Source organism: Nilaparvata lugens, chromosome 8 (genome assembly GCF_014356525.2).
Source record: "Nilaparvata lugens isolate BPH chromosome 8, ASM1435652v1, whole genome shotgun sequence".
Taxonomy (NCBI): domain Eukaryota; kingdom Metazoa; phylum Arthropoda; class Insecta; order Hemiptera; family Delphacidae; genus Nilaparvata; species Nilaparvata lugens.
Window position 1 is genome coordinate 40505044 of NC_052511.1, and position 20344 is coordinate 40525387.

General features: G+C 35.2%; 1 protein-coding gene across 1 annotated transcript in view; it reads left to right on the forward strand.

Annotated features, from left to right (window-relative positions):
• LOC111049358 (protein timeless homolog) overlaps positions 1-20344 on the forward strand; it is a 249705-nt gene that overhangs the window by 144254 nt on the left and 85107 nt on the right. The gene's annotated exons all lie outside the window — the stretch shown is intronic.

Below are 20344 nucleotides of genomic sequence, written 5' to 3' on the forward strand. Positions count from 1 at the left end.
ATCGGTGTCATGCCACTTTGCTGCCAGGTTGGGTTTTCCGCCAGTTTGGGGGAAAATTTTCTCAGGCAATTTTTCCCTTTCCGAGAAAATTCTCCCTCATCGGAGCGATTTATCAAAACAAACTGTCCTATTGAATGCTATTATATTCGTACTGTTGGAATTCAATTGAAATCGATTTTGAAAAGCCAACGTGCTTTTCTGAGTTTTCAACTCGAATTGGATTACGTTTCTGTTATTTTTGTTTGAGAGCGACTTTGGAAAGTGGATTTATGGTTCACGAAATATATGACATTTTGGAATATTTATTCAGGACATATTCATCATCAAAAGAGCATGTAAGCCTACATAAACCTCACGGGCTTTCCGAAAATTCGAGGAAAATTTTATTGTATGTGGTCGTGTTGGTTTTATAAAAATATATCTGGGGTCGTTTGTAGAAAATTCAAAAAATTCTGTAGTATTTTAAAGTCTTGACTTTTAGAATGTTATCTAAATTTGGAAGAGAAATTGTACAAAGAGTATCATTAATTTTACCCTCCCGGTCAGTGCTTTCTTGAAAAAATTTTGAATAAATAGATAAATAAAATAATAAAGAAGAAATGTTGCCACACATTAAACACGTGTTTTGAATCAACTTATCAACTTCTAAGTTAAATACAATGTAGAAAATCTGATGTGACGCACTCACACAACTTTCCTTGCCGTTGTGAAAATATATCACCTGACGCTAGTGTTCCCGCACATCTCAATATGCAAAGATCTAAGCCAGCTGGTGACAGAACTATAACGCTGGAGACACACGAGGTCTGCTATCTCTTCATAGTGAATCATTCAATAGAATCAACAGTTTGCAATTGGATAATCACATTTTCTCGAATTTCGAGCTTATTTTTAATTTAAGGTGAAAATGTTACTGAACATTAATTGTAGAGATTCTCATGCTCAATCTATTCCACTCAATTTTTTTTTTGTTTAAATTGTATCTAAAGCCTGTTAATTGAGAATGTAAAATCAAACTTAGCATAGATGGGGCGGAGCTCCTGAAATTTTTACAGATATGGGACTTGTGGCAGTTGATAGAGCTTATCGATGACTATTTCAGGTATAACTTTAATCAAAATCGTTGGAGCCGTTTTCGAGAAAATCGCGAAAACCCCTGTTTTTGACAACATTTTCGACATTTTATCCGCCATCTTGAGTCGCATTCGATCGAAATTGTTCGTGTCGGATCCTTATATTGTAAGGACCTCACGTTCCAAATTTCAAGTCATTCCGTTAATTGGGAGATGAGATATCGTGTACACAGACGCACATAGACTCATACACACACACACACACACACACACACACACACACACACACACACACACACACACACACACACACACACACACACCACACACACACACACACACACACAACACACACACACACACAACACACACACACCAATACTCAAAAATCACTTTTTTGGACTCAGGGGACCTTGAAACGTATAGAAATTTAGAAATTGGGGTACCTTAATTATTTCCTTTGGAAAGCAATACTTTCCTTACCTATGGTAATAGGGCAAGGAAAGTAAAAAAGACTCTCACACACAAATTCACACTCTGAATAAGAAAAGTTGAGACTTGGACAAAATATCCGCGTTGCCAAGTTGTACTACGAAATTGCTACCTTTTCATGACGACTGGACACAGTCCATTTGAGAACTCAGACACGCTCTATGTGGTGGAGTGTTTTCCCACATTATACATAACTTTTGAAGTTTTATGAAACAGGTTTTCTTTTGAAATTGAAATAATTTGTTCATGCTTCTTTAGTTTCATTCTCAATTTCTCTAATAGCAACAACTAAATAATGAACAAACGTGATACACGTTCGGTCCATATAAACGTGACTTGTCCTTCATTGTCCAATCCACGTAACCTTTATCTATTTTAAATCACTTGCTCTCAATTATAGAATGAGCATGTTGTCATAGATTATTACTTTGCCACTCAGCTTCTATGGATATTGTATCAGATTCAATTGATTGGATTTGGTTTAGCATATGAGGTGGGGAGGATTGATATTATAGATAGTGTTATAATGATGAGTGGATGTAGTACATGTCATAAGTACGATTTACTATGCTTGGTACTATGTATACTGAGCTAGTATAATGGATTGCATATATGTCATTATCAGATAATGCTATAGCCTGAGGTGCTTGAGTAATGTCTATATGTTATATTAATGTATGTGTATTACTTATGTTACACACAATATGTACAAGACACACACATCAAGTCGGCTGATCCATTTGTTTATTTTTAATTTTTCTTCTCTAAAGTGGTTTCCAATAATAAAAGTCTCCATATATCTTCTGAACAATGGATCATAATCATTCCGAAATTTGGTTAGAATTCTTGAGAAACTCCAATATACATATATTGCATGCAAAAAGTATGCTTCAATAGTGTTAAAGTTGTTGGAGTAGCCTATTCCATGAATAGTTATCATTTGTTTAGCCAAATACCTAGCTATCAATGCTCTCTTCAGTTACAAAGTGATCTAGTTCGAAGGTAATGTGGTTTGTACTGACTGATTTTACATTGAGTTCAACCATTTTAGGTGAAAAAGTTCGAACAATTCATTTGATATGACGAATTTTACTAGAGAAACAAATGGTCTCTTCCAATGATCTCTTCAATTACAAAGTGATCTAGTTGGAAGGTTTTGTGGTTCGTACTGACTGATTTTACATTGAGTTCAACCATTTTAGGTGAAAAATTCCGAATAATTCATTTAATATGACGAATTTTACTAGAGAAACAAATGGTCTCTTCCAATGATCTCTCCAGTTACAATGTGATCTAGTTGGAAGGTTTTGTGGTTCGTACTGACTGATTTTACATTGAGTTCAACCATTTTAGATGAAAAAGTTCGAACAATTCATTTGATATGACGAATTTTACTAGAGAAACAAATGGTCTCTTCCAATGATCTCTTCAATTACAAAGTGATCTTGTTGGAAGGTTTTGTTTTTCGTACTGACTGATTTTACATTGAGTTCAACCATTTTAGATGAAAAAGTTCGAACAATTCATTTGATATGACGATTCTTTATAGAGAAACAAATGGTACAAGAGAAAATGGTAGTGAAGAAATGGTATCAAAGTCGCTAATTCTCCTAAAAGCAATTTCCGTTCGTTTCAACCTCTAGAAAATCGTAGTACATAGTACTACTATTTTCACCTCTACTTTCAGAAAATTTTGTAAAATGCTTCTAGATTATCAATATTTCATTGTTGACACCCCTCTTTTTCCGAAGATTCTCATTGTAAACCAGGAGAAACCGATCCAATTTTCGCTGTATCTCCAGGTTGCAATGGAAGGATGGATGATAACCCCGTTTAGTAGCAACCCCTAATGAGGATAGGGCTCGTTTTTCAAGTCAGGGCTCAAGTTGGATATCCAGATGTCATGGCAACTGCGCCTATAAGTAAGCCGATCCCTTATCGATTTTGTTAGCGGCATTTCCTGTTTCTCCAACCTGTCTGTCCTGTGCCGGCATTTGCACGCTACAATGGACAATAATTGTGATCAGAATCATAACTACTGGACTCCCATGCTCAAAACTGTTCAATTTTAGATACTCATTAAATAGATACAAAGTATTAGAAGAAGTTTGAAGAAAGTGAAGTTTTAGAATATTGTTTCCTAGAGAGTATTGTTGTTGCAAGTCACTTATTGATATAGAATAACATTCTTTTAAATTGAATAAAAACTACTTGATACTGTCCATTAATTTATCCACTTCACCAGTTTATTTGAAACCACTAATTTACCGTACTTAAAAAATTTGAGATACAATACTAGTTTTGGTTCTTACGCCATTATCAATCTCTAGTAAACATACAGATTATAGATTGAGCAGCAGAATATACGAGTATAGTATAGGTGGAACCCTACGACTGGCCATTAGCTGTTGACTAATGAAGTCTAACATAATAATAATTGAACTCTACCGGCCATTAATGTTGACCAATGAAGATTGAACTCTTACATATTTGCATAACCTTTACAAGATAAATAACCGGTTGTAGAAGCTCTATTCTGAAGATAAACTTATCTAGTATTTTCCTTTTATTCAAGTTTAGAGGTTGTTGTCTTTCTCATGTTGTTCTCATATTATTCATCATTGAATAATTCATTATTCATCATATTATTCATTCATCATTGTTCATTTATTTTCACAATTAATACATAATTAAAATGATGGGAGAGGAAAAATAAGTGAAACTTGTTCTATTCCTCTCCCAAATTTAGATAAGGCTGCACAATTGGTATTACTCAATGTGATTCAAATGCTCTCCAAAAACTAAAAAAATCTGGTGTGGCGCACTCACACAACTTTCCTTGCCGTTATGAAAATTGATTACCTGACGCTAGTGTTCCCGCGCATCTCAAGTCTACTATTCAAAGATTTGAGCCAGCTGGTGACAGGGCAATAACGCTGGAGACACACGAGGTCTGCTATCTCTTCATTGTGAATGATGTAATAGAATCAACAGTTTGTAATTCAAATAATAACATTTTCTCGAATTTCGAGCTTATTTTCAATTTTAGGTGAAAATGTTACTGAACATTAATTGAAGAGATTTTCATGCTCAATCTTTTCCACTTGGAATTTTTTGTTTAAATTGTATCTAAAGCCTGATAATTGGGAATCTAAAATCAAACTTTGCATTGATGGGGCGGAGCTCCTGAAATTTTTACAGATTTGAGACTTGTGGCAGTTGATAGAGCTTATCGATGACTATTCTAGGTATAACTTTAATCAAAATCGTTGGAGCCGTTTTCGAGAAAATCGCGAAAAACCCTGTTTTTGACAACATTTTCGCCATTTTAGCCGCAATTTTCGACATTTTATCCGCCATCTTGAATCGCATTTGGTTTCCAAATTTCAAGTCATTCCGTTAATTGGGAGATGAGATATCGTGTACACAGACGCACATACACTCATACACACACACACACACACACACACACACACACACACACACACACACACACACACACACACACACACACACACACACACATACATACAGAACAATACCCAAAAACACTTTTTTGAACTCAGGGGACCTTGGAACGGATAGAAATTTAGAAATTGGAGTACCTCAATTTTTTTCGGAAAGCAATACTTTCCTTACTTATGGTAATAGGGCAAGGAAAGTAAAATTGATTATTCCATTGAAAAAAAAATACTCAACAGCTCTTGAATTTCAGTGTTTCAATATTACTCGAAGGTATTCTCGTCATTCAGTTTCTTGCTCCCCTGTAAATTAAATGAAACGTACTTAACCGATCAACAACCTCAGCTAGAATATCAGCACTCTATAATAGAATGTAGACAATCCTAGTTCAAATTACTATCAGCAAGCTGTATTCAAGTATGAATAGTTTTCGCTCCGTTCAAAATTGTATTTGATGAAACGTTTGAATTCAACTCCATTCTCTCCCACCAACATACTTAACCGTTTAATAGCCTTAGCTAGAATATCAGCACTTGATAGTAGAATGGAGACTTTTCCGGTTAACAATCCTGGTTAGAATTACTATCAGCAAGCTGTATTCAAGTATGAATAATTTTCGCTCCGTTCAACTAAAATTGTATTTGATGAAACGTTTGAATTCAGCTTAACTCTCTCCCTCCAACGTACTTAACCGTTTAATAGCTTTAGCTAGAATATCAGCACTCTATAGTAGAATGTAGACTTAACCGGTCAACAATCCTAGTTTTAATAACTATCAGCAAGCTGTATTCAAGATTGAGTAGTTATCCGTCCATTCACCCAAATTGTATTCGATGAAACGTCTGAATAGTTGTCCCTCCATTCAACTCGAATTTTGTCTGATGAAACGTCATTACAAACAATCTCGAACGCTGTATAATAACAAAACAATAATCAGTCGGATAGATGAAATCTGCGCCATGATTGGCTCAGCTACGACGGCCAACTTTATCCATTAAACAGCGCTCAAAATGGCGGATCCGACTCCTTCAAGTCACAACTCTCCAACTTAACGACGAAGAAAGTTCAATGTAGCAGTTATATGATGGCGGCATCAACGGCATTAGTCGAGGCAGATAGCCCGAACAACGCAACCGGAATCTGTATACTAGACTAAGCCCGAACAAAACAAGTGCAATTCGTTATGGGATGGATGTGGGAGGCTATAAATGTGGTAACTATGCGTATATAAGTACTAGTGCACAACTGTGGGAAAGTTGGATGCTCTGAAGAAATACAGTATGACTGAGCTGTAGTGTGAGGTTGGAGCAGAAGAACTTGTAGATCGAGGAGAAGAAGTGACAGACCGATGAAGAGAGGGAAAGTGGAATAAGGAAATGAAGAAGTAATAAATGAGTAAGAATTAGAAAAAAGTAGGTAGTAGAAAAGTAGGGTGGAAAGGGGTGAAGTAGAAAAAATAAAAATTAGTAGAAAAATGAGAAGAAATAAGGGAAAGGCAAGAAGAAGAAGAAAAAGAAGAAGAAGAATAAGGAGAAAGGAGAAGAATAAGAAGAAAAAGGAGAAGAATAAGAAGAAAAAGAAGAAGAGGAAGAAGAAAAAGAAAAACGAAGAAGAAGAAAAAGAAAACGAAGAAGAAAAATAAGAAGAATGAACACGAAGAAGAAGAAGGAGGAGAAGAAGAAGAAGATGATGATGATGATGTTGATGAAGAAGAAGATAAAATAAGAAAAAAAACAACAAGAAGGACAGTAAAAAGAATGAGGAGGAAAAATGAGAAATGAACAATGAACGATATCAGAAGATGAATAGAATAAAAATTGAGAGTTTAAAGGAGAGTGAAGATTGAGAAGTAGGAATGAAAATAGGAGAAAGTGCAAAATGTAGATTAAGAAGGATTTGAAACGATGGAAAAATGAAAAGGGGTGAAATTACTGGACTGGGAGAGAAGAAGGGCAAAAGAGAGCAGAAGAAAAATTGAAATGACAATAAATTTGTTAGGAAATAGAAGATTTACAAGAAAATATATCTACAAGAATACAAATTTTAGATGAGATATAGTGGAACAACATAGGAAAATGGAAGAGTGGATCATTACGAGGTTTGATGATATCAAAATATGTAAAAAAGATTAAGAATGTCTGTAGTCTAAGGATATTCAAAAATATAAAAACATTGTAATATCCAAAAACACGGAAACTCAGTAGGAGCGAGTATTAATCAAGGTTGACAGAGGAGAGAAAGTAAAGTAGAGAGTAATAAGTAAAGGATGGTTGTAGTATCTGGAGTTAGAAAAATACTATTAGAGAAAAGGTTAAGACAGAGGAGGACTTGAAATAATGAACAGATTGATGAGATTAGGGTGGAGGTGCAGGAACATGAAAGGAAAAAGATATCAGGAGGAAAATATGAAAGTTGTAGATGACGAATAAGTGTTTGAAGGAGTAAGAGACAGAGAATAACCGAAATTATATGAATAAGAAAGAGGATAAGGGTAAGTTTTGGTAAAGGAAAATTGTAGGGGAAGAACAGTGGGATAGAACAACAGCAAATCAGATCTAAAAGCAGTTGAGCAAGAGAGATTGAGCTTGGCGTGCAACTCCAAACATTACCACCCTTCTCCAAACACCCCTGTCTTTTTTAGACAATCCAGGGTGCTTGGGGGGGAGGGGGTTCTTGGGACAACTAAAATCTCCTTTTCCTGGGATCAAGCACACACCCACACATATACATAGATATATGAGAGTTGCCACAAACAAAATTCATCCACACACGAAGGATCCAACATCAATTTCGTCATCTAGCCCTGTGTGTGTGTGTGAGTCCCCCTAGAGTGCAGTATGTTTTCCCAGCAAAAACTTTTTATTTATTTTTATTGACGTCTCTCGAAAGTCATATCTCTTGGGGACCCTTTCTTGTTTACTTGGCCTTCTGCTGCAGCCGCCTTCGAACACACAGCCAGGGCGGCACACTCAAACAAGCCGTCGTCTTCATCAGATAGAAATCTGGAAAAACTGTCTGACTTATATCTATTTCAGGCGTTTTCCGTTACGCTTGTCACATGTGTTACTGTTGAAGTGAGAAAAACTGTCGTGGAGAACTGACAGAAGAAACGGAGAAAACGATTGAGGAATAGAGGGGACAAGAGAGAGAAGATGATGAAGAGAAGAAGAAGAAGATGAAGATGAAAACATGGATGGAAAGATTGACTGAAAAATCGAGTAAAGGGAGAAAATGAAAAATATGGAAGAGGAATAACACATAAATGAAAAAGAAGACGAAGAAATAGACGAATGAGAAGAAGAAGATTGATTGATTGCCTTTATCAAGGATGGAGTTAGGACTCCAGGTCCTCTCTGTCACACAACCCTAGAAGGAGAAGAGTAGGAGAAGTAGGAGTATGTGGAACAAAAGCAGAAACGATAGAGGGAAGGAAGGGGAAAAGAGATATGAAATGGAGAAGATGAAAACATGAATGAAAGGGATGGCAGAAAAATAGAGGAAAAGGAAGAAATTCATTTTGAAGATGAAGACGTAAATGGAAAAGAAGACAGAGAAATAGAGGAAAGGGAGGAATAAGAAGAAGAAGAAGATGAAGATGAAAACATGGATGGAAAGAATGACTGAAAAATAGAGTAAAGGGAGAAAATGAAACATATGGAGGAGGAATAACACATAAATGAAAAAGAAGACGAAGAAATAGACGAATGAGAAGAAGAAGAAAGAGAAGGGGAGGAGAAAAAGAGCAGAAAGAATGAGAAGAAGATTGATTGATTGATTGCCTTTATCAAGGATGGAGTTAGGACTCCAGGTCCTCTCTGTCACACAACCCTAAAAGGAAAAGAGTAGGAGGAGAAGTAGGAGTATGTGGAAGAAAAGAAGAAACGATAGAGGGAAGGAAGGGGAAAAGATATATGAAATGGAGAAGATGAAAACATGAATGAAAGGGATGGCAGAAAAATAGAGGAAAAGGAAGAAATTCATTTTGAAGATGAAGACGTAAATGGAAAAGAAGACAGAGAAATAGAGGTAAGGGAGGAATAAGAAGAAGAAGAAGAAGGGAAATAAAATGAAGAAGAAGAAGAGTGGATGAGGAAGAGGGATAAGAACAAGTGAAAGAGAAGGAGGAGGCGTAGGAGTAGGTCAAGGAGTATGAGGAGAAGAGTGGATTTTCCAAAGCGATAAAAAGTGCCGACTGAGCTAGAAACGGTTTTTGGTGAGAATATTTTTGCAATTTTCGTCGCATTTTTATGGCTAAAGTTAAATGGTGGCGATGTTGCACTGATCCGAAGAACTTATTTATGCTGGGAAAGTGTTCTTAGAACAGTTGAACGGGTCTCTATGGAGTTTGGATGTTGAGAACGAAAGAAGAAGCTGAATCTGATGCAAAAATGACACAAAAGTTGGTTTGGGACTGGTTTACAGTAGAAATCATCCCTCGTAGAAAAATAGCAGATTCGAATTTTCATTGATCTACCCAATTCGCTGAGATAGTCCAGATTGTTGACAATAAGCTCTAAGATCCAAGATGATAATAGAAAGAATATGGAAGCATGCCTAGAATAGTGAGAATATAAGATAGATAGTGTGTAGTGAACTTGACCATACTTTGGACATTTTATTAAACTAAATTTGGGGAATAGAAGACGTTTTGAGCTGGCATTTGTTTTTCATTGCTCTACTGTTATGATTCAATGCAAGATTAGATAACTATTTCAATGTTAAGCTATGTTGTGGAGAGGATTAATATAAATTCATTATGAGATCTTTGTAAGTTGAACCGTTGAAAGAAGGCCTCTGTGTTCACGTTTTTCTAGAGGCCTCACGTTATTTTTGCTGAATATTAGGCCTTAAAAAGGCCTAAAGATGGCACTGAACAGTGCTAACTAGCTGTTGAAATAGGAATATTTTATCAATTCGACATTGAATTGGAATCAGAGCTCAAGAATAAAGAGTCACACAAAAAGGACTCAGCTTACTAGTTTCATATCTGTGAGTCAATGCATTCTCCGGTCCTTAATCAAAATTTCATATGAGAATTAAACCAGTAAAACTTCTGTCTCTCAATGGAGTCCAGTGAAAGATGTTGCACAAGTATACAACTTGACCATTTCAAGGAGACAGGTAACATCCTTCAATTATTATCCAATAATGACGCACGTTTACACTGTGGAACTAATCTTTATAAATTTCCCAGACTGTTAAATCCTTTATCTTTTTTCTTCTTCTTTTATTGATTTACGAAATTAATTATGATAATGATACAAAATTATTATGTAAAATAATAATTGTATCTGTTGAGCGTTAGCATTATTCCACTAAATGAATAAACTATTTTAGAAAAATACTTATTAGATGAAAATACTGAAAAATTGTCATAACCACAGATTTATATAAAAGTAGAAAGATCGGTTTCGGTCTTTATCCGGTTTATCAGAGATTGACAATGTTGTAACATCCGAAATCAATCTTTCCACTTTTCATAAAATCTGTGATTTTGACAATATCTTGTCTTTTTATTTAATATGAATAATTACCACAATATCAACTTGTCAACTACACAAAAAGAGAAAAAGACTTTGTTATGTTCATGTTTATCAAGCAGTCAGTTGTTGTCATGAAATTGTTAAACAATCCATTTGCTTTGACGAACGACATTGTCAGGAACATTTGACTTGTAGACGAGTTGCACCTCTTCAATCCAACCCACTCATCCATTACTGTAACTCAGGATTGTTTGCTCGACTTCCTTTGATGACTGGTAGACAATAGAGGCCTGCCTACACCACACTGCAAACCATTACTAGGGCAAGAAGCAAAGGACTGTGTTTAGTCAAAGTGAGCGCCGTGTTCCGTGTACTGTGTTTAGTCGCAGAGTGCTCAACGCTGATTGGCTGATTGCTGATTTCGTTTGTTGATGGGGACCAGTAAAGGAAAACAAGTGGAAATCCAGTGGGGGGATATTTATTCGTAAAATTCGACTGGTCTTCATGCGCCAATCGAGCAAAGGCCGATGCTCTTCTATATTCGCTTAATCCGATTAACGTTCTTCCGGTAGGATCATCGAATTATTGCCTGTGCTCTGATTTTAGTCTCGTATTTGTTGGGCTCAGCCAATTCATAAAGGGAATTCGGGTGTATAGGACGTGGAGATGAGTGTATGTGTTTCAGAGAGATGGTTGATGATGTGTTTCTATTGGACAGTTGTTTCTTGTGTGTTTTCAGAGGATGTTTGATGTGTTTGGCTCTCACTCATTCCCAGAATATTTGATGTTATGATTCGTTTTCCTTCCGATGACTCCGCATGTCTGTAGCTTTACATTTTTGATTGGATGAGTGAGATCTTGAACTCCATAAAATTATGAGACTATATAAATTGGTAATTTGATCGATGCTTTTTAGAAATAAATTCTCATATTATAATGGTCGTTGGAAATTTTAAGCATAAAAATCTGGTGTGGCGCACTCACACAACTTTTCTTGCCGTTATGAAAATTGTTCACCTGACGCTAGTGTTCTTGCGCATCCCAAGTCTACTATTGAAATATATGAGACAGCTGGTGATAGGACAATAACGCTGAAGACACACGAGGTCTGCTATCTCTCCATAGTGAATGATTTGATAGAACCAACAGTTGCCAACAGTTTGCAATTCAATAATCACATTTTCTCGAATTTCAAGCTTATTTTCAATTTTAGTTGAAAATTTTACTGAACATTAATTGCAGAGATTCTCGTGCTCAATCTTTTCCACTTAATTTTTTTGTTTAAATTATATATGAAGGCTGATAATTGAGAATCTAAAACCAAACTTTGCATAGAAGATATAGGACTTGTTGCAGTTGATAGAGCTTATCAATGACTATTCCAGTTATGAATTTGATCAAAATCGTTGGAGCCGTTTTTGAGAAAATCGCAAAAAACCCTGTTTTGACAACATTTTCGCCATTTTAGCCGCCATCTTGGATTGCATTTGATCGAAATTGTTTGTGTCGGATCCTTATAGTGTAAGGATCTAACGTTCCAAATTTCAAGTCATTCTGTAAACTGGGAGATGAGATTCCGTGTAAACAGACACACACACACACACACACACACACACACACACACACACACACACACACAAACTGTATCTTACTGTTTCTGTACGAATACAAATATAAACTGAACAACAGCTGATGAAAAGAAAAATGTGTGTGTTTGTGGCGCATGAGTCTATACGCTCCTTCAAGTTCTAGGAATTTATGAGAGTATGAAGTTGATTGGTGCTTTTCAAAATAAAATTCTCATATTTTTAGGGTCGATGGCAATTTCTAAGCATAAAATGAGTAAGGCTCCTTCATTAATGCCAGACATAATTTTTTAATTATCTTAGCCTTCATTCGCTTTTATTCTCAACTTTTCCTCCTCTTCTCCTTCTTTTGCTTCTTTTGTTATTCTTCTTCTTCTAGGAATATGATCAGGACCTCCTCTAGTATATAGGAAGTCGTGATAATTATTATCAAATATCATTATGAAAAAATATTAGAATTTATGTGTTTTCAATATCAATGATTAAATAAATATAAACAGACTTTTCTGGTGCAACTCGAAAGAATTATTGTGGAATCACAAGATTGTGTACACAAAGCTTTATGGCATTATTGTTACAAAAAACAACAAATCCCTCTGATGATTTTTCGACGAATTGATTCAAAAAATAATCCACTCACCGTTCTTTCTCGTGATGTTTTAATTGTAAAAACAACCAACTCCCATGCGTTTCCATTCATTTTGTGATTGAAGTTCGTTGTTTCCCCCAAGTTCGTCCTCCCAATTGGAAAGGTTCATCAACCAGAAACAAAACCTTTGTTCTTGCCTTTTGTCTCTAAGTCTTCTCTCTCTCTCTCTCTCTCTCTCTCTCAGTTTCGTTGTTTGTCTCTGTTCTCCGGCCGCCTGGTAAAACGTGATAAGGAGCCGAGTCCATTGATAGAGCTGTCGCATGCGGGGTTGGAGTGTGGTGCACTCATCCTAATGCACATTGAAATGCTATCGGCTGGATTGCACTCTAACTTCCTTCATTGACGGCTTGCCGGGTTAGTCGGGTCATTAATCACCAGCATTATACAGCGTACCAAACAATTAATGGGGCTGGAGGTTCAACTTTGCCCTGATTGATGTTCTTGGATTTTATTAACTTTTCTCTTGGAATTATAGGATTTTGTTCTTGTTATACCAATATTTTATAACGTTGTATTTGCTTGGAGGTCCTCATTTCGTCAAGTTCTCAGTCCATCTAGTTCTCATTCCATCAATTACATATTTCAACAATATTCAATTCAATTCAATTTCAAATCAATTTATTTTTCATTTTTACAATATATACAGAGCATGAAACTGAACATATACATCACTGAAACACTTACCATATAACTAAAGAATCACAATCATACCCTGAAGAACATTACCAAAAATCAAATATACATGGAAAATAATCCCAAAGGTTACAAAAACCTGTTTGGGCAGAAAAAAAATTACTTAAAATAAAAAAAAAAGTTTTACAGTTTACAAAGGAAATTAAGAAAGAGTAGAAAAAAACTAAAAATACAAGAAAAAAGGAAAAAGAACTTCAGTATCAGTTTAACATTTAAAAAGTACTAACAATATTACACTATAAACAATAACATTACAAACTAAAAAAAAAAATGTCGCGCTTACCAGTTGTAAAAAAAGTGGTAAATAAAGTGCAGGCCTGCAGTTGAAAGAATATTTCCATAATAACCGGAAACATCTTCATGTATCAGATGGCTATGTAATAATCTGCAGAAAGTAGTCTTCTGCCTACACCTTTTTATGTCCACAGGAAGTCTATTAAAAAACGTTGGTGCTTGAAAATTGAAGATTTTTTTGAAAATTGTAAGGTTGGGCTTAGGGACATGCACATTTTGTTGATTCCTCCCAATCCTGCGCATATTAATCAGCTGCATTTCACCACTCCTATCAAAAAACAGCTTTAGGGTTTTATAAATATATAAGTTCCTGATAGGCAGTTCTCTGAGCTCTTTGAAAATTGGTGCAGAGTGATAATATCTCGTTTTGTAAGACATTATTCTCATAAATGATTTTTGTAGAATAATTAACGGATGTAAAGCAGCCTTATATGCCCCCCCCCAAATTTCCAAGCCATACTCAAAATTGGAATTTATGTGAGCGAAGTAGATCTTTCTCATCAATTCCGAATTGCACACAGTTCTGAGAAGATAAAATATACGAATATATTTCAATAATTTCTTTGAATTAATATCTTGTGATATTGATACACATACTAGGCTACATATTTTGACCATTTCTTATGATAATGGAGCAAATAGGAAGTAAAATCAATCAGTTCGTCAAGTTTTACGGCATTGAGGTTTCGTTGCTGTCAGTTGTATTTTTTTACGATCCCAGTTAGTGAAGTCAGTTGATCAAGTACTCATTTCATCAAGTACATATTTTGACAATTTCTTGTCTTATTGAAAAACATAGTACATATTTTGACCATTCCTTGTGACACTGAAACAAAGTTTGGAAGCAGAGTAATACATTCGTCAAGTTTCAAGTTTTAGTTGCAGGCTGATTCAAAGTCAGTTACACCGTTGCTCACTAGTTTGGGATTGGTGAGAATGGGTCAGGAAGAAGTTTGTTGAAAGTTGATGGTTAGTATACGGGTTAATTTTTGCTTTCAAATGGCGAAATGGTGGTATTATTCAGGATTTTTGATAGTTTTTAAATTGAATATAATAATTATGATACTCTACCCAATACACTTTCTTAAAGCAATAGGAACTTGGTGAACTGAAAACTTGATGTAGTAAAGTTTTCTACCCGGGCTGTTCCGTGATTACCTGAGATCTTGATGAAATGAATGTCACCCGTACTTTTTCAAAGGATGATGCCATAGAGAAAAGATAGCATATATTTTTTGCTATATTTTCTCCATGATGATGCTCACTAGAGCATTGGGCTCATGTGTGGATATTTCGAGTGATGATGAATAAATCTAGTAAAATCTATAGATATAGGTGGGTTCTGAATAACATATACTGAAAACTAACTTTCAAGATTTCAATCAAATTGATAACATTTGTGAATATTTTGTATAAATTGTGAGTGATTAAATTTGACTTGATATCTATCAATCCCAATTGCATAATGAGAATACGTAATAGTATAATTGAAGAATTATTAGTATCAATGAAATAGTTTTTGAAAATATTAGTATTGCTGAAATTATAGATTTTGTAATTGTAAAAGAAATACATTATTGAAGAAAATAGTGCTTATAATGTGCATATTGCATTGCAACTTTCTATCCACAAGGAATCTTGTTCATCAGGAATATTCTCAAACTTATTGATAGTCCAATATAATAGACTTCATTACTTTTTCATTAATCTAATCCATGTGCATTATTTTGTTCCCCATTTTTTAACTGAAGAGACAATGTTTTGCAGAGCTAGTACATGTGCACTATAACGAGATTCACTGACATTTGTCAGCATTCTTCATAAATAATATCAATACTTCTCATTCAACCAACGGTGACAGTTGAAAGTAAATCTCACCATACTAGATCTTCATTGAAGCTCCTACCACCACATACTCTAATTCGTGATCTATAAAAAAGTATCCTAGAAGCAATTAAAAAATTGACTAACAAGGTTTGAATTTGACGAGCAAACATGGCATGCGGGTGGTTGGATAAACACGTTTCTATCAACATAACAGTGTTATCAGTGAAGAGGCGGCCGCCTGCTTATTTAGATGGCAATGACGGCACGCGTTCACACCTCTCGTTGTTTGGTGGGTGAGGAGGGTAGCGGGTAAGAGGGTAGAAGAGGGGGGGTTGTTGAAACAACAAGGGTCTCATTGCATCACTTATTGGGTTGTCCGGTTATGTACTGTAACCTATGCAGAGCATCAACGTAACTCAGCATAACTGATCATTACTGAAGTTCTATTATTTGTAATTTGGATTGAAGGTGTGTTTTGAAGGTTTCCAAATTTCATTGAAATGATCTATTAATTTTTCCCAATAATTTATTTTTATTTATTTTGATTCTCTGTGGATAAACAATAATTGATTCTTTCTGTCTAATAATTCTTGCTAGAAAAATATGGGTACTTCACATAATACATTATTATTATATCCTTTTTTCAATCAATCAATTCATTTATTTCACACACAAACATAATACAAAATAAAGAAATATATAAAAATGAGAAATAAAAGTGGACAACCCTAGCCATAAGCCCGATTGGGGAGTACTACTCCTAATAAAACAACTAAAAATACTCAGAGGATTCAGGCCGCATCTTTTGATGTATACAAATTTCATGATGAATGTCGGTTCATATAATAATTGAGTTTTCATAATTATCATCAAACGAAAATCCAAATTAAATGCTGTACATCACCCCGAAGATTTTTGCTAGTGCAAGTTTTCATCAAAAAGAATTAGATATCAAAACTGCTTCGTCTCCATAAGGTTCAAGAGTAAGCTAATATTTTGATGAATTGGATTGTCCAATTCTATTCAAAATGAATGAATTAAAAGCACAAGACAGATAGAGTTTATCACATTTTCTTCAATGAATCTGGACGAAGAAAAACTGAAGTAATAAAGTATTAATATATTCCATTTTAACCACAAAAACTTCCATGTGAGTTAGGGGTAAAATGAAATTCCATTTCAAAATCAAGAGTTGTGGAACCAATTTTCTATCGTAAGCATATGCCGAAAAATCGAGTAATTGAATTCATGTCTGGAAAAGATTTCCACTCATTTGACTAACTTGACGACTTGTTATCACTGTAATTTACTCATTTTACGTTTAACAGAATGGCCTGAAAGTTACTATGCGTCATGAAGCTTAGGTTACAAAAAATCAAGGTTAGTGACTTCCTGCTCTTTCTGTATGATAGTGTCCACTATTTTTCAATGAACTGTTATTTTGGCAGGAAGTCTTTTATTCCCCTCTCAAACTATAATTACAATTGTAGGCCACTGAATATTGCGTGTTACTCCTTTCATTAAAGAATATTCTTCAAAATTTAATTTAAAATTTCATCTTTTTGGCAGACCAATTAATATACTGTTTCTCCAGAAACAATTGAAAGATTAACCTTACGTTACCCTTGTTTCGTTGATGCTCTGCCGCTGTTACCGTCTGGGTCCTCAGACGCCGCCGACCCCCGCGTTACACGAGTTGAATTAATTTGCACTCGCGGGCAGACGGCCGGATGTTGAAGTGTAATATCGTGTCAAGAAAGCCCTCGGGTCTTCTGCAGGGGTGGTGAATAACGAGTGATGAACTGGCAAGCAAATAGGGGCAGCTGACTGGCAAGGGTAGCTGACTGCTGGCAAGACGGGCTAATTTGTATCAACCCTTTCGGTGGCTCATGCTGGATGCTGTTGTCATCACCCTCCCTCAAACACGCTTGGCTTGGATCGTTGCGTTTCTTAGAGGGGCTCGTGCCAGAAAGGTTGTAAATGAGAAGGAAGAAGTGGAGGTGAATAAAAAGTGAGTGTAGAAGTAGGAGGAGGAGAAGGAGGAGAGGATAAAGGAGAAGAAGAAGAATCTAGAATATCATGCTTCAAAACAATCAATATGAATCATGTTAGTTTGATTCTTAGAATTGAACATTGTTAAGTAGTTACCACTTGATATTTATTAGTGAGGTACCATTTGCCCTGTTGCTACACTATTGTTCTCCATCATTCACTCAATATTTTTATCAGAGTATCACATTATCGATGCCAAATAAAATGTTGTTTTAGTACCTGCATACCACTTATTTTGTTATTTATTTAGTTTGCAAAGAGCCACCATATTCATTTATTCATTTTCATTTATTGTATAAAATACTATAATCATAATACAATTATGACATTGGAGGAAAAACTAGGCTGAGCCTGTACTATTTCTCTCCAAAAATTTTGATAAAATGTTAATGTTGTCTAGAAGATAAGGTTATGTAATCACACACTGCTTCGTTACTTGATTTTCGGTCCAGGAATGATGATTTAAGTTTTGAATTTTGAAGGTTGATTTCATACTCTAAATGAATCACAGAATGTATCACAATAAATTTAAAACTTTAGAAATATTGCACTTATTTAAAAAATTTTAATACAAAATCAAAAACCTACTCACTATATTTGTTACATAAAAATAGAAAAACTTGATAGAAGCGTTTTCATAGGCTGGTAGGAATGAGGCAAGACGTAATAGAGCTCTGTGATTGGTCGAAACTAGACACGACTACTGTTGAAAGTTACGAGTAAAGTGGGGAAACCTCCCACTAGGAGGCGTGGCTAATCATGTCCAATCAGAAGCCTTCTATGCAACTCGTCTCCCTCAGCCAACCAAATAAGTTTAGTAATCATACTAGTTCGAAGTCGAAACTGGGCTGAATTGTTGATTGAATTTAGATTTATTGAAATTGATGATACGAATAGTTTGAATAGCTCTTTCTTGTATCGTATTGATATCATAATAAAGGTAGATAAGAATGAATAAATAAGAGGAAAAAATATACTTTTGAGGTGGCGGTCAAATAGGTTGAATAGATGGAATTTAGTGGCATCCTCATTTGATGTTTGGGATAACTTTTTTGTAGATGAAAATGTAGTGTATCTCATCCAGACATCTAGTAGTGTAATCGTATCACCATCATGCTTTAGTAATTTAAAACAAATATTGCAATTAAAAAGTATCATTTTTTCCGTTGGAAAGGTTATCCTCACAGCTAACAATCTTTCAACATGAAAGATGATCTCGTCTCTATTGATTTGTCAAATTCATGTATCGATATTTAGATCGACAGAATATCACAGTTTGGTTCAATAACTGCATCACTGCGTATTTTTGGCATTTGAAATAGATTATTCAGCATGATGTGTTAGTGAGTTATTTGACAACGTAAAAAAGTTATACTTTGAGAAACAGTGTAGAAGGAGAAGAGGAGAAAAAGAAGAGAGATTTAAGTCGAAATTGTGAAAACATTTTAGGAGATGTAAAACATACAAATGTTAATAGGGGATAAAACGAATTGCACAAGAAGAGTTAGAATAAGATGAAAGGAGTAGCTGACGTAAGAAGGACGAAGAGACTAGTAATAAGTGACGATGAAGTAAACAAGAAGACAAAGCAAGAGTTATTCGTTGCAGAGTTTCATCTGGAGCAAGCCGGCTGGGTGATGTGTTGTTATTTGGATGTATGCCTTTGTCGTCTTTCACCAGGGGTCGTCCCTTGTGATCCTGAGGGACGCAGCCTTCAAGTTACGAGTCCCCAGTGAGTCGAGTGCCAAATGCTCACTTTTCGGCGCACCAGGGAGAACAACCAAAGAATTGGGGTGGTAGAATGAGAAATGACGGAATGGGAAGAAAGGGAAATGGTGAGGAATGTGGCGGAGAAAGAGGAAAGAAAAGACGTGGTGGGGAATGAGGTGGAGAAAGAGGGAAGAGTGATTAGGAAGGTGAAGTAAGTGGTGGGGTGGAAGGAAAACAAGGGTTAGGAAAAGCATAGAATGGAATTGAAAATAGGATCTAGAAAGGAATACAGATACCCTATTTCCTAATCACTTCTAACACAGTAGGAATAGAACAGAATGTAATAGTAAATAGGAACTACTTTCCAGGAAAGAATACAAATACCCTATTCCCTTATCATTTTTAACACAGTAGAATGATTTCTATGTATAGACTGCAAATTGTCATCAATGTAAGTTTTAAGTGAACTTCATTTTATGAAATCAAGCTATGTTGACTTTATGTGTGTTGAATGTTCGTCAAGCCATTTGACAACAGTTTACTTGATCAAGCAAACAATAATGAATCTCTCTTTATGTATGCTCGGACTTGCACTACAAGTAAAACTAGAATCAAATACTATGTGATAGAATACTAAGAAATGTTCCTTTCAAGTGTCTTTCGATAGCCTGAAATTTAGTCCAATTATTTGAACAATGGTGGCCAGAAAATTGAACTAGAAAAATATAATATGAATGTTATTAATACAAGCTCACGTTCAGACATTAGTCTTGTGAGCTTCAAGTTCATTACTACAATAAATTGTTTTCTTTTAAATCTTATGTGGTTGTAATTTTTCAAATAATTGAAATTTTTTGAAATAAAAAAGAACAATGATTAAACCTGTCTTATACTGAACCTAAGAGAGTGGTTTTAACCTAGAGACGAATGATTGATTGAATACTTTATGTATATTACAATATATACTGGCTTATACACTTATATACAATAACTTACAATACAGCAAAATTATAGATGAATTTA